A 4,333-nucleotide genomic window follows, 5' to 3' on the forward strand; every position below is an offset into this window, starting at 1 on the left:
TATATATTTATATATATATATAACACATATATATAAATATATATGTATATGTATATACATATATATGTATATGTATACGTATATGCATATGCATGTATATATATATATATATGTGTGTGTGTGTGTGTGTGTGTGTGTGTGTGTATGTATGTATGTATGTATGTATGTATGTATGTATGCGTGTATGTATCTACATTTCGGTCGTTGAATACGTTACACACACATGATAAACACGCGCACTTATACACAGATATACAGCATACCTACATATATAAAAATGTACACATACCTATGCCTGTGTGTGTGTGTGTGTGTGTGTGTGTGTGTGTGTGTGTATGTGTGCGCCTGTTTGTGTGAGCGTGGTTTGTGTGCGTTTATGTGTGTGTGCGTGTGTGTGTGCGTGTGTGTAAGTGCGTGTGTATGTGTGTGTGTTGCACTCAGGATTGCAAATATATGGTTTCGAATCTCAGACCAGGGATACCTTATATTTTTCACCATGACACTTCAATTTAACCTGTACGCAATCTACTCAACACTAACACTGCGACGGACTGACATACCTTCGAAGGGGGCATGCTTTGAACTCAGGCAATTTATTATACGACAGAGAAACTGGATAACCAACATTATGAGTTCGAAGACTTGAAAAAGAAATGTCCAGGGTACTTATTTTAACGTGTTATATATATATATATACGTATGTATATGTGTCCACCTATATATATATATATATATATATATATATATATATATATGCGCTTACGTGTGTGCCTGTGTTTGAGCGCGTTCGTATGTGCGTGTTTGTGTGTAGGTATGCATTTTATACGCGTATATATATATATATATATATATGTGTGTGTGTGTGTGTGTGTGTGTGTGTGTGTGTATGTGTGTGTGTGTGCGTGTGTGTGTGTGTGTGCGTGTGTGTTCTTTTTTATGCAGGTATGCCTGTACGTATATACTAAACCGCAAGCCGCCATATGACAGATAATTTTCTGGCTATGCTTTCTGCACTATGGGAAATATTAAAGAATAATGCAAACATACAATAGTCATAATTAAATTCTGGTCTTCTTTTTTATTTGTGTTTATAGAATATGACGTAATGAATAATAATTGTTAAATGAGAACAAAAAGCATATTTATTGACTTAAAATAACATTTAATGAATTAAAATTCTCATATGTATATTTGCAATCAATATGTTATCTTTAAAAATTTATCAGCACAACCACACGGTCCCCCATCGAAGATAATTCTCTCAAAAGTATTCATAAAAATGTGTGTTTATTGGATATTATATTACACTTATTCTTCACATTCTATGATATTTCTTTCTCCATCTCTCTTTTATTCTCTCTCTACCCTCTCTCTCTCTCTCTCTCTCTCTCTCTCTCTCTCTCTCTGTCCCTCTTTTTTCTCTCTCTCTCTCTCTCTCTCCGTGCGTCTGTATAAGATATAAAGTGAGGCAGGAGACATGAGCCAGGCAATATTTTCTACGGGACAGACACGCGCACACATACGCACATCTGCACACGCAAACACACATGCACGCAAGCTGACACATGCACACTCACTCACACTCACACACACACACATATGTATATATAAACCTATATACGGGGTGTTTTCAGGCTAAACTTGCCCATTGTTTGTCCCTTTTTGTGAAGATTATCTTGATATATTCGTTAACAGTGAACGGCGTTGCAGATCATATATATTAAAGCTATAGTTGAGAAAAAGGCAGCTGATATAGAGGACTGCAAGCCATATGAATACTAGAAAATTCTTACCTGTATAACGATTACTCGCGCCGGGTATCAAAATGCCGATATCATGACATTTGCTCAATGCTCTCTAAACACAGTAAAAGTTGTCGGATATGACATGGACAGCTACAGCGGTGACTACGGAGCTGTAGTTAACGTGGATGGATACATCAAGGTTTCTGACTACGATCGCACTCCGGAATTCACCTAACTATTGATAAACAAGGCTTTAGGCTCAGTTCAGATGCATATGATAAAGTAGCCATACCTCCTCAAGCTGTCAGAAGTGGTTGCTAGAGAATTTCTACGACCACAATAGCTCCAATTTCTAGACCCTTTATTTCTCCGATTGTAACCCCATGGATTACTATCTGTGAGATGCGGTTGAGGAAGACAACATACATTCTCCTTTCAGCGCTAAGACCTAATTGGTGAGCAAGATGAAAATAGTGTTTGGAGATCGTCCAGGCGGCACACTGAGGAACGCATGCACCACATTCCGGAGCTGTCTTGTGGCTGTAAAGGAAGCTGAAGGCGGCAGCGTTGAGTAAACCATTTCCTCCCAGCATGAAAATCGTTGACGTTATTTTGATGATTGAAAACAGATTTAATTTTAGATGGAATATTGTGTTTACTTCTTTATTTTATGAAAATTGTAATATCTAACCCGAACACCCAGTATCTATATGTTTATCGTTTATCTTCTACCGTAGAACTCATTAGGCTAGCTTTATGACCAAGACCAAGCTCACATTTCCCAGAACTACAAACTGGTTTCAAATTCAACAATTTTGAAGTGAAACGACCGTTCGATTATATTTCTAGCACTACTTATCTTGCATTGTAATTTATCGAACTTGAAAATAGAAAAAGCACAGTTAAACTTTGTGCGATTTGAACTCAGAAACTAAAGCGACTGATATAACGCTAGATACTTTGTCTCACCTGCTGAAGATGATGGCAAATCGCCGTCCTTTGTACGTGCGCGCGTGCGTTTGTGCGTGTGTGTGTGTGCGCGCGTGCATGTGTGTGTATGTGTGTGAGTGTCACTGTGTGTGTATGAATAGATTGATAGAGAGAAAGACTTGAGATAACAGAGAAATAGATAGATAGAAGAACATTAGATAGATAGAACATTAGTATCAGAAGGCGCTACCTTGTGTGTGAAAGTAGCATTGTATCCGTTCCATATTTAGATTTTCTTTCAGTATGCATCTACCACCAAATAAAGAGGTAGTATTTTATTGCTGCATTTGTGAGTCATAACTTGGCCCAGCAATAAACATCTGATGGATATTTAAATTCAAAGAATAAGAGTGTGGTCAGGGTGGTGAGCTGGTCAAATCGTTACAGCGCCAAAGAAAACGATTAGCAGTATTGTTCTGGCCATATGTTCTGAGTTCAAATGTCACGAGGCCGACTTTGCTGTACATCTTGAGTACTGGGGTTTATATAATCGATTAGGTACTTCACAAAAATTGTAGACCTAAGGCCTACAATTTTAAAAACCGTCTAATGTGGAGAGTCGGTGACTGACAAAAGCTTCGGTGGTTCGGCCGTAGATGGATTATGCTACAAGCAATTCTGTCATTGTCATGCGAATATGTACAAGAGAGGCAGTGTGTCGATCAGAACGGGTTTCCCTACGTGTATACAATACAGAAGAATACGCTCAGAAACTGTAGGTTCGAATCTTATGTGCAACCATCGCTGATATCCACGATATTTGAAACCGGTCTTTATGCGCTATAATTTATAGTGATCCTAAAAGGCGGTGAGCTGGCAGAATCTTTAGCACGCCGGGCAATAGGATTAGCGGTATTTCGCCCGACTCTCCGTTCTGAGTTCAAATTCCGCCGAGATCGATTTTGCCTTTCATCTTTTTCGGGATCGCTGAAATAACTGCAAGTTCAGAAGTGGGGGTGAGAGTGGTTGACGTAATCGACCTAGACACTTGCTCCAAATTTCAGACCATGACCCTAAAGTAGAAAGCACTATTTATAGTGTACATGCTTCAAGTTTAGCCATAAAAAAAACGAATTATAACATGTATGTGTGTGTGTGTACTCACACATTTATGTGTCTATGTTCATAAATTTATTGAAGATGCTTCATTAGATGTGCAGGAAACAGTAGTGAATGAAATAAAGGTGACGACGATCGTTTTTATCAGGTTCAGGTTGATTTGGTAAGGAACGATGCTCCGTAAAGGGACTCAATAAAAAATTATTTTGTGGAAACTGACCGTTGTGACTTGTATGATGTCATCTAAATGTAAATCCCATGCATTTTGTGTCATGTATATATTATTATTATTATTATTATTATCATTACATATATATATATCTGTGTATGCACATATGAATTTATCTGTTCGCAACCAGTTACACATATCCACGTATATATGTATGTGTGTGTATATGTACAAATGTACGTGTGTTTATGCATCATCTATCTATTTATCTACTCCTCTCTCTATCTCTCTCTCTCTCTCTCTCTCTCACTACACACACACACACACACACACACACACACACACACACACATACATATATATATATATA

The 4,333-nt window shown here is 37.8% G+C and overlaps 1 protein-coding gene across 4 annotated transcripts in view; it reads right to left on the reverse strand.

Annotated features, from left to right (window-relative positions):
• Positions 1–4,333, reverse strand: part of LOC106884218 (neuronal acetylcholine receptor subunit alpha-10) — a 1,143,354-nt gene that overhangs the window by 821,149 nt on the left and 317,872 nt on the right. Inside the window, exon 1 of one of the 4 annotated variants that reach the window (XM_052966102.1) lies at positions 1,794–1,813. The exons of the other annotated variants lie outside the window; for them this stretch is intronic. The gene's annotated coding sequence lies outside the window, so the exon portion shown is untranslated. Of the gene's footprint in view, positions 1–1,793; positions 1,814–4,333 lie in introns of those variants that run through there. 4 annotated transcript variants of the gene reach the window in all.

This window comes from Octopus bimaculoides, chromosome 3 (genome assembly GCF_001194135.2).
Source record: "Octopus bimaculoides isolate UCB-OBI-ISO-001 chromosome 3, ASM119413v2, whole genome shotgun sequence".
Lineage (NCBI taxonomy): Eukaryota > Metazoa > Mollusca > Cephalopoda > Octopoda > Octopodidae > Octopus > Octopus bimaculoides.